Source organism: Leptodactylus fuscus, chromosome 2, assembly GCF_031893055.1.
Source record: "Leptodactylus fuscus isolate aLepFus1 chromosome 2, aLepFus1.hap2, whole genome shotgun sequence".
Taxonomy (NCBI): domain Eukaryota; kingdom Metazoa; phylum Chordata; class Amphibia; order Anura; family Leptodactylidae; genus Leptodactylus; species Leptodactylus fuscus.
The window spans coordinates 141,577,770-141,589,245 of NC_134266.1; positions in this window are offsets into that span (position 1 = coordinate 141,577,770).

Here is an 11,476-nt window from a genome sequence, read left to right on the forward strand (position 1 = left end):
GCCTTTCGTGCGTGTCATTCTTTCTCCAAGATACTGTCAGGATACGGAGTCGCCGCGGTCTCCTTGCTGCGCGGCGTCTCCCTGGGAGACGTGTTAGGAGTTCTATTGGGTGTGCTTAGGTCATTAAGGGTTAATCTTTTCCTTACCTTCAGTCTCCATATCATTAGCCATCAGGTGTGTTCTCTGCTGCTATTTAAACTCCACCCAGGCATGGATCCTTGCCAGCCATTCACTTTGTGGTTCCTGGTCCCCCTGCTCAGTCTGATTCCCTGTCTGTTAATATTCGGTCTGTTTTCTTGATTAATCTGCCCAGCTTGTATTTTTGACTATCCCTTGTCTTTTGATTTGGTACCTTTATTATATCTCCTGGCTCGACCTCTTGCTCGTCTGACCTCGCCTTCTCTTCTGTGTCTTGCTGGGACTTGTGGTCCTCCCTGGTTCCATGCTGTTTTAGTCTTTTGTTTTGCATTGCAGTTACACTGTGCTTTCTGTTTAGGTGTGACCCCCGTGACTCCAGTCCCTAGGACTTTCAGGGCCTCCTCTCCCCTTATCCTAGCCGCCGGATAGAAGTGTCAGGAGCCTTGGTAGGCGCACTTCAATTAGGAAGTGCATGGGTCTGCCTCATCTCAGATATTACAGCATAGTTATAGCTGCAGGGCCTGCGACCCCTTTTGTCATTAGTTGCACAGTGTTGCTTTCCCATCTGTGTCACTTTGCACTGCCTGCCCCTGACTCCAATCCTTACAGATACTTTCCAGATGGTATAGGGTTCCAGCCCTCCTACATGATATTTACCCCTCCACCTCTGATAGATGCTGGAGATGTCTCTCCGACCGCGGCACGATGGCCCACGTTTGGTGGGATGTCCTTTCCTACGCCCCTTTTGGACTGGGGTCAGACAGGTTATTCGGCAGGTGACGGGGATTGACTTGGAGGATGACCCGGCCCCGCTACTTCTTTCCCTGTTCTCCCGGACGTTTCGTAAACCTACCCGTAGACTTCTTGGATTTTTATTGGTGGCAGCTCGCTCTGTCATTCCCAGGCTATGGAAGTCCACAACCCCTCCCTTGCTCATTTGTTGGCTGAATGAGGTTCTTGCCTTGCGGACTATGGAGACCCTGGTAGCTGAGCTCCATCAGGATGATACCAAACATCAACAGACTTGGCTCCTTTGGAACCATTTTTATTACTCTGCCGACTTCCATTCCCTCTTCCCTTCTGTGTCCCCTGTGTAATGTCCCCCTGTGCGTTTTGTCTGTTCAACTTATCCTTATTTCCTCTGACAATTGATATTCATATGTTTTGAGGTTTTTGCATATGTTTTGTTTCTCAGCTCTGCTGCGCCAGAGCATTTGCCCGTTTTTTGTTCATTTCCCACCTTGCAACTCCCCCTTCTCCACCCCCCTTCTTTCTCCCCCAAGTTTTGCCATTATTTGACACCTCTGTACGTTATTCCAACCCCCCCACCCCCCCTCTGGTTTTGTAAAATTTGTAAAACTTTCAATAAAACTTCTAATGTTGAAAAAGAAGCCAAACTGTTCCTTCTGGACTATTATCAACTTAAGGCCTCAACAGATCTGTAAGGTACATAAGATTCAAGATGGAGTATATTAGATCTACGATTCCTCTGATACATCCAAGTGCAATAATGTACACTACAGATCTCAAGGACTCTTACTATCATGTACCGATTAATCCATCCTTCCAAAAATACCTGAGGTTTGTGGTTCAGATAGGTGGAAGGATCCTCCACTATCAGTTTGGCTGCCAGCCCTTTGGGATATTGTCAGCACCAAGGGTTTTCATGACGATAGTGTTACGAGATTATGGCCTTTCTGAGGTCTCAGGATTTCCTAATCGTCCCCTATCTTGATGACTTCCACCTGATTTCCAACTCCAGGGAGGAATTGAACGACCAGAGTGTGTTTTATTCCTCTTTCGGTCTTTGGGGGAAAAAAATCACACCTGTTACCATCAGAGAAAGTAACCTTCCTAGGCATTCTGTTAGATGCCTCTCTTCAAACCTCTTTTTTTCCCCCCAAAGAGAAACAGGAGAAGCGGCTGTTCTATAAGAGAAGGGATGAGAGTATGGGGTCTCGTAACCTGCATTCAAGTGGTCCTTTGGGCTCAGTTCTACTCAAGACCCTTACAAAATCTTCTCTTCTCAAGCTGTGACAGAGATTTGAGTTCTCTAGACTTCAGAATTCAGATTCCAGAACATGTAAGGTCTTCCCTTCTGTGGTGGCTCAATCCAGAAAACCTGGGCAAAGGAGTTCTGTGGTTTCTGGATCCACAGACTATCATAGTCACGGACACCAGCAGGTAAGGCTGGGGAGCATCCGGTAAAAGGCTCTTATCTACAGGGTCTTTGGTGCATGTGCAGAGCTGCTCCTTGAATTAGAGAGCTGAGGGCAGTTTGGGAGACTCTGAAGATGGCAGGCAGTTTTCTGCGCGGTCCACACCTAAAAGTGATGTTAGACAACGTTACAGTGGTTTCCTATTTCCGTCACCAAGGGGGAACCAGACACGCTCATCTTCAGGCCTTGGCTACGAAAATCTTTTCCTGGGCGGAATTGAATGTTCTCTCCCTAACAGCAGTGCACATAAAGGGCAGACTTCCTCAGCTGCAGGTTGGATTTGGGGGCTTGGTCCCTAAATCAGGACTTTTTTTTTTTTTTCACAACTAACACACAATTGGGGGATGCCAGAAGTGGACCTTTTTGCTTCTTTGGAAAATGCCAGGTGAGTTGTTTTTTTTGTTTGGTTTTTTTTCCATCAAGAAAGAAGGAAAAGAAACGGCAATTGATGCTCTCCCAGGGTTGGGACATGGAGCCATATGCCTTTCCTCCATTTCCACTGATTCCTCTGTGCTAAGGAAGATATTAAGGGAAAACCAAAATTGAATCTCTTGATCCCGTCTTGGCCCAAGAGAAGTTGGTTTTCCATCTTGAAGCAATTGACTCTGGAGGACCCAGTTCCTCTTCTGTTGAGTCCGGACCTGTTATCTCAGGGGCCCGCTTCTACATCCAGATCTAGAGACTCTGAAGCTGTCTGCCTGGATCCTGAAGGGGCCATACTAAGGAGGAGAGGTTTATCAGACACTTATCACCACGCTTAAAGGGATTCTACCAATAAAAATCTTTTTTTTTTTTTCCTGGTTGACACAACGGAATAGCCTTAAGAAAGGCTGTTCTTCTCCTACCTTTAGATGTCTTCTGCACCCCACCGTTCGGTTAAGATCCCGGTTTCCGGATGGTATGCAAATTAGTTCTTTGGCAGCATTGGGGACGCCCCCAGTGCTGTTTGAGGGCTGGGGCCCACCGCCACTGCTGCGAGAGAACTCGTTTGCATACTGGCGGAAAACGGGATTTTAACCAAACGGCAGGGTGCAGTAGACATCTAAAGGTAGGAGAAGAACAGCCTTTCTTAAGGCTATTCCGTTGTGTACCTGAAAAAAAAAAAAATTACCAACGTGGTAATTAGAAAAAATGTTGCTTTAGTGGTAGAATCCCTTTAAGCATAGTCATAAAGCTGTAACATCTGCCATCTATACAAAGATGTGGAACAAGTTCTCCTCCTGGAAACTTCCGAATAGCCCGGATCCATTCCATCTGAATATTGCAGTTATCCTGGATTTCCTGCAGGCAGGGTTTAAAGGGGCTCTATCAGCAAAATTAAGGCTTTTCAGGCACCGCTAATATTATTTTAACTCTCTCCCCTGTTTTAAAATAAAATCCCAAAAACATATGTGTAAATTATACTTATCGTTGGCGGTGATACACGATCTGACGTAATCTTCTGGCTTGCCTACCTCTTTCGGCGACGCCTTCTGGTCCTGGCTCTTCCCTGGCTTCATCGTTGTCTTCTTCCAGTGGTTCAAATCCAGCACGTGTGCACTGCCATTGAGAAAAATGGCGTCCGAGCGTGTGCAGTACTTCCGGAAGGAGCGCTACTGTGCATGCACTGGATTTGAACCAATCAGATTTGAACCGCCAGAAGAAGAGGACGATGAGGCTGGGGAAGAGCCAGGACCGGAGGAAGAGGTCGGCGTGCCAGAAGATGACGTCGGACCGTGGATCACCGCCCAGCGTGCATGATAAGTATAACTTACATATGTTTTTATGGTTTTATTTTAAAATGGGGGGGGGGGGTTTAAATACCATTAGCAGTGCCTGAATAGCCTTATACGCATATGTGGGGCTCATACAGCATAATTTTGCTGACAGAGCCCCTTTAATAGGGGCCTATCTCCCAGTACCCTGAAGGTGCAAATCTCTGTGTTAAGTCTCTTCTATGATTCTTGTCCAGCGGATCATAGATGGGTCAGAAGTTTTTTGTTTTTTTCAGGCGATATCCAAATTGAGGCCTGCTATTAGGAGATCTGTAGAGACCTGGGATCTGAACCTAATCCTTAAAGCCTCAATTTTTTTTTCCCCCTTTGAACCCATAGATGGTCTAGATCTAGATGCTAGCTTTGAAAACAGCCTTTCTTGTAGCGATAATTTCTGCTAGGAGAGTTGGTGAGATTCACTCTCTATCTATACGCCAACCTTATTTAAGGGTTCTGGAGGACAGAATTATCTTTAGGTTAGACCCACCTTTTATTCCTAAGGTAGCATTTTCCTTTCACAGAAGTCAGCAGATTGTTCTTCCCTCTTTCTTCCCAGCTCCCAAAAATCCACAGGAGGAAACTCTTCGTTGCCTAGATGTAAGGAGAGCAACCGCATTTCTCCCCCAGTTGAGGATTTGCAGTTAGATAGCGAAAGGTCTTTGCAAAATCTCCCATCTCTATGAGAACGATCGCTTTAAATCCCTCTCTGTATTGGGGGAGGAATATGATCTCCCTCACAAGGATTTTTTTTGGACCCCCACGCTGTGTAGTGATTAACCCCCCCACACACACACACACACACACACACACACACACACACACACACACACCGGTGTCCGCTTTCCTGCACAGCTGCAGATCCCTGTTCTTGGTCCGGTCCTCTGTCCTTCATATGTCTTCAGAGTGCCCTGCGCCCCCCGCCTCCCTAGACTAGTATTGTAGAGATGCAGGGAGTAGATGGGGCTTGGTGCGGCTGGAGAGTGTGGGCAGGGAGACGTGTGGGCATAGGAGAGTGTGAGCATCACTTACGTCTCCCCTCCCAGTACCTGCCCACACTCTCCTATGCCCCGTCTTCTCTATAATACTAGTCTAGGGAGGCAGGGTGCTATGAAGGACAGAGGACCGGACCAGCAGAGGGTAGCAGCAGCACTTGTGAGCAGGTAAGTTGAACGAAGTTCACGAGTAGATAGATATTACTGTACATTGACTTGTCTAGTAGAGAAGTCAATGTACAGTAGTATCTATTTGCGAACTTGCTTTGTTGTCCTCACAGCAGCGCAGCACACATTGATTTACTGCAGCCTGCCACTCTTCTGCTTCGTCCTTGTTTTACCGTATATTCAGCTGACTATACAGTAAAACAGGAATGAAGCAGAAGAGTGGCAGGCTGTGGTAAATCCATAGGAATGAATGGGCGCAGGGGGTTAAAGAGGACCTTTCATCAGATCGGGCACATGCCGTTTTATGTACTGCTGGAAAGCTGACAGTGCACTGAATTCAGTGCACTGTCGGCTTTCCCAATCTGTGCCCGGTGTACGGGACCGATAGCGCTTTAGTCAGAAGGGCGTTTCTGACACTTAGCCATGGACGCCCTTCTGCCCAGCAGCGCCTATCGCGCTGTACTGTGGAGCAGGGAGGAACTCCCCCCTCCCGCTCCTGATAACACTCGTCTATGGACGAGCTGTGTGAGCAGGGGGAGGGGGCGTTCCTCCTCGCTCACACAGTACAGCGCAATACAGCTCCTTTCCCTAGAATATATAGAAAATTACTGTGAAACACATACACATTAGGTATCCCTGTGTCTGAAAGTGCTCGGTCTACTGAATATAGGGTATCTGCAGGGGTAATAAGTTTTCCCATGTTTTTGTAGTAAAATTAGGGGCCTCGGCTTATATTCCGGTCGGCTTATATTCGAGTATATACGGTAACCTATTTCCATTTTGCTCAGTTTGTGAAATACTGCTCATTGTCTCTTTAGGCTCCGTTCTCACGGAGTAACGTGCCGCTCATTTATACACGTGTCAGAGCACAGCGCTTCAAAACAGATCCCATAGACTTCAATGTGTGCCGGCTTACGCGTGTAACACATTGAAATCAATGGGTTACAAAGCCTCCCATTGATTTCAATGTGTTACACGCATAATCTGCCACACATTGAAGTCTATGGGATCTGTTTTGAAGCGCCGCGCTCTGACACGTGTATACATGTCTAAATGAGTGGCGCGTTACTCAGTGAGAACATAGCCTTACTGTTTTACTTCACTGTGGAACAGTCTGTGAGCTCCTGAGACTGTGGCCCAGATTTACTAATCGTATAATCTTAGGCTGTCTAAAAATGCTTTTGACATCAGTGACTAATGCTGGATGTTGAATCTGACGTATCTTTAGACCAGGGGTGCCCAATACGTCGATCGCGATCTACTGGTAGATCGCAAAGGACGTATGGGTCGATCGCGGGATGCAGGGATCCCCGCTGTCTGCTTCTTCACAGTGCAGGCTGAGAGTCATCTCCGGACACTGGCTGCCGCAGCCCCAGCCTGCCAGTGTCCAGCGATTAACTCTCAGCCTGCACTGTGAAGAAGCAGACAGCGGGGATCCCCGGGCAAACACAGAACGCCGCTGTCTTGCTCTCGCGATCTGCCCGGCCCCGCCCATAGGCCCGGCCCCGCCCTAGTAGATCTTTTGCCTTGGTAGCTAATAAAGTAGCTCACACGCTGAAAAAGTGTGAGCACCCCTGCTCCCCCCCTAAAAAAAAAAAAAAAAAAAAAAAAATTCCCATCAAAATTTTATCTTTAAATTTCCATTTCATTTTGCTATTTTCCACAGTATTTCTGCAATATATTGACTCGCTGAGGATTTATTAAGACTTGCATAATATTAAGTGCCAGTCTTAATGAACTCAGCGACTGGCACAGGGAACGAGATTTATGAAGCAGCTGTGTCCTCTTCATAAAACAAATATCCCTGCGCCAGAATGGAAATCTGCAGTAGTTAGGAACTGGTGTAGATTTTCATTTTAAAGAGGTCCTTTCATCAGATCGGGCACAGGCAGTTTTATATACTGAATTCAGCACACTGTTGGCTTTCCCGATCTGTGCCCCGGGTAAAGCACTATCGGTCCCGGTACCGTAGCGCTTTATAGTCAGAAGGGTGTTTCTGACAGTTAGCCAGGGACGCCCTTCTGCCCAGCAGCGCCTATCACAGTGCACAGTGTGAGCGGGGAGGAACGCCCCCTCCCTCTGCTCACGGTGCTCGTCAATAGACGAGTATTATCACCGCGCAGCATCATGATGGTAAGGAATGCCCCCTGACAGTACAGTGCTATGGACGAGTACTATCAGGAGGGGCATTCCTCACAGCCCAGCTAGACTGTCAGGAATGCCATTCTGCGGCTTTCTACTGGTATATAAAACTGCATGTGTTCTTTGAAGATGGCGGCCGCTTGGGAGCTGAGTGTATTAGACAACAGACACCCGGCGATAATACCCATGATCAGTACATTCCCTCGTATTTTTTCTATTTAAATCTTATTTCCCAAATTTCTTTGTCTACTCTTGAAGGTTGTTTTGATAACTCTGTTTTGGTCCAGGAGAGTGTGATTTACTTGGCTTCAGAAGATGTCACTGGCATATCCATGGCTTCTACCAGAGCAGGAGGCTCTACTTGAAAACGGTAAATCAGACCCTGGAAAAGTTTCACATTCTCATGCTAGGTTCACACTAGCGTTCTCCTGTCCGTTCTGTGGTTTCCATCTTCTGCATGCCAGAAGACGGAAACCACAGACCGGGTCCGGCCGTGAGCGGCGGTGAGCGTTTTATGCTTTCCGCCGTGAAACCGGATTTTTTTTTTATCCGGACACAGGTGTGTTCGGATTATAAAACCCGGTTTCGCGGCGGAGAGCCTAAAACGCTCACGGCCGGACATCTCTCACCCATTCAAATGAATGGGTGAGAGAGACTCCTGCAGGTTTCCGTATCCTGCCTCTGTTTTAGGCAGGAAACGGAAACCTGAAGTACGGAGTTCACAACGCTGATGTGAACGAGCCGTCAGCCTGGATATTGAAGGAAAAAAGGTTTCTCTGATAATCTCTACTGTTGAAATCCAGAAAAGAAGTCAAGTTTTTTTCATCATGGGTTAGGGGGTGGCATGGCCCTGTCTACTATAAATGTTAATATTCCCACACTAAGTTGTTTTTTTCCAGTTAAAGGGTGCATTAACACGGAGTCTAACCCTAACCCTACATTTGTACCCAAGATTGTTTCTTAGTTCCATCAGTCTCCGGAAATGGTTCCTTCTCCTAGTCTCCATTCTTTATTTCATTGTCTGGACATCAGTAAATGTGTACTTCAGTATCTGGCGCAAACTAAAGACTGCAGAAAGTCAAAGTGCTTGTTTATCAGCTTTGCATTAGAAGATGAGGGTTCCCTAGGTAATAGAAGTACTTTGGCTAGGTGGGTTAAATTATCTCCCTGGCTTACGAATCTGAGAGAGTTTCTCCTGTGCACTTAAAGGCTTGTCCTAAAGTTATGGCTCCCTCCTGAGTTGAGAGGAGACTTGTGTCCACAGATCAGATATAAAAGGGAGTAGTATGGTCGTCTTTGTCCACTTTTTTTCCTGCACTTCAGGTTGGAATTGGTGTCGTGACTTTTTTGGCAGAAAGTCTCCAGGCTGTTTGTTATCCCTCCCTAATTTGGTATCTCTCTGGTTGCTGTCATGGAAGAGGGGGAAAATGAAGATTACTCTTACTGGTAATTTGATTTCCTTGATCCCATAACAATACACTGTTTTATTACCACACTTTTGGCGCATGTTTACTTGCAAAAAAAAAATAATAATTTTTGAGCACTGGTGATGGTGGTAGATAAATTAACAGTTTCTCCTGAGGCCTGAAGGAGGTCCAAATAGCTTTAGGCTCCGTTCTCACGGAGTAACGTGACGCGCATTGACACGTGTTAGAGTATGAGCGCTCAAAACAGATCCCATTCACTTCAATGTGTGCCGGCTCACGCGCGCTACACATTGAAATCAATGGGAGGCTTTTTAACCCATTGATTTCAATGTGTAGCGCCTATAAGCAAGCACACATTGAAGTGAATGGGATCTGTTGTGAGCGCTCACACTCTGACACGTCTATACGTGTGTGAATGTGCGGCGCATTACTCCGTGGGAACGGAGCCTTAAAAGTTTTCTTTGTACATAGATCGTCCTCTCTTTATAGGTACAGTCATGGGATCAAGGAAATCCAACAACAGATAAGTGTAATCTTCATTTTCCCTGATGTTAAGTGGTGGCACGGTTTAAAGTTACAATGATTCCTACCATTAATTTGCCTTTCAGCAACCACTGTGACAGCACCTTTTCTCCCTACTGTCTATATTTGATTCTCTTAAGGGGTCACCTATCAATTTATAAAACCACTGGGGAAGTCAAGGTGGAACTTTAGCCTTATGCCATACATTGAGGAAAAGGTCTGTGGTGTTTTTTTTTTTTTTTTTTTCCTTTAACTATAGTTTGAGCCAAAGCCAGGAGTGTATTGAGCATAAGTATATGTGTTTCCTTTATATTTCACATTTCTTCTGTGGAAACTCCTAGGTTTGGCATATATATATATATATATATATATATACATACACTTGAGGAATTAACCTTAATCTGCTTTTCTGATGGCCAAAACCAGGTGAGAACTATATAAAGGAAAGAATGATGTCCCCATGTTTTTCATTTACTATTGTGAATTAGCAAAATGCTTGTCATATGCAGAGTAGCCACATTGTTTTCTTTTGCCCAACTCACCTGCAGGAATGGCCAACAGCTAAAGAAACAAAACCATTTTGCAGCCTCCTGAATTTTAGCATTTGCATTGCAGGTTTTTATAGGGGTTTTTTTGACAGATGCACAGATAATGCTACATACATAAATACAAAGTATAGATTGGAAAATTAAGTATTGTACAGCTGAAGGTCTGGGCATGGTTTCGGGGCTTTGGCAAGGTGTCTTTAGGTCTAGTAAAGATTGTTAAAGTATATGGATGACATTTCAGATTGCTGTAAAACACCATCAAATCCCTTTAGTATTAATCAGTATGCAGTCTCTGTGCCTACCCTTAAAACAAAACCAGAAGAAAGTCTTTCCATTATCGCTTCAGTTTAAGAGGATGGCAGACTGGATGTAGTTATAACAGCAGTCAGTTCTGGAGTCACAGGGGCTCCTGCTAACAAAAGCAAAACACTATTTCCGGACTGTTCAGTTTTTGTGCAAAATGCATGCATTTGTGTCAGGAAACCCATGTTTTTAAAAACTGCATGAATAAGTTTAGTTAATGAGAAATAGCTTTGAGATAACTGTGTTCACTCACTTACAATGCATCTGTGGACTGAGTGCATTCAGGTACTTAAGAGTAGAGACTAAGTGACATTGTTCAGGAGAGAGTAAATAAAGCCCTATACTTCAAAATTTCCATATTACCGTATTTTCCGGACTATAAGCCGCACATAAAAACCTACGATTTCCTCAGAAATCGTAAGTGCGGCTTATAGTCCGGTGCGGCTTATATATGGATGGAAGCGGCGGCAAAGACTGCGTGCCGCTTCCATACATACATAAAAGGCACCGTAAGGGTGCATTCACACTACCGAACGCCGGCGTGTATCACAGCCGTATACGCCGGCGTTACAGCAGGGCTGCCGGACACTTCCTATTCATTTCTATGGGAGCCGGCATGCGAGCGCTCCCTATAGAAATGAATGGAAAAAAGCAGTCCATTCATTTCTATGGGGAGCGCTCGCATGCCTGCTCCCATAGAAATGAATAGGAAGTGTCCGGCAGCCCTGCTGTGACACCGCCGTCCTGAAAGAGAACGTGAAACTTACCCAACGGTGCAGGGTGGGCGGGCATTCTGGCCTCCTCTGCCTCCGATGTTCCGTCCTTCTCCTCCGGCGCTCGCTGATAATGGCCGGGGCGCATGCGCATAATGCTTCTACTGCGCATGTGCCCTGGCCATTATCAGCTTGCGAGCGCCGGAGGAGGACGGAACATCGGAGGAAGAGGAGGCCTGAATGCCCGCCCACCCTGCACCGCTCGGTAAGTTTCACGTTCTCTTTCAGGACGGCGGTGTCACAGCAGGGCTGCCGGACACTTCCTATTCATTTCTATGGGAGCAGGCATGCGAGCGCTCCCCATAGAAATGAATGGACTGCTTTTTTCCATTCATTTCTATAGGGAGCGCTCGCATGCCGGCTCCCATAGAAATGAATAGGAAGTGTCCGGCAGCCCTGCTGTAACGGGGGGGGGGGGGGGGGGGGGGGGGGGGGTGTAGTAGTTTAACCTAACGTTTACGGTTGGGCTCTATCAGCATGATTTTGCTGA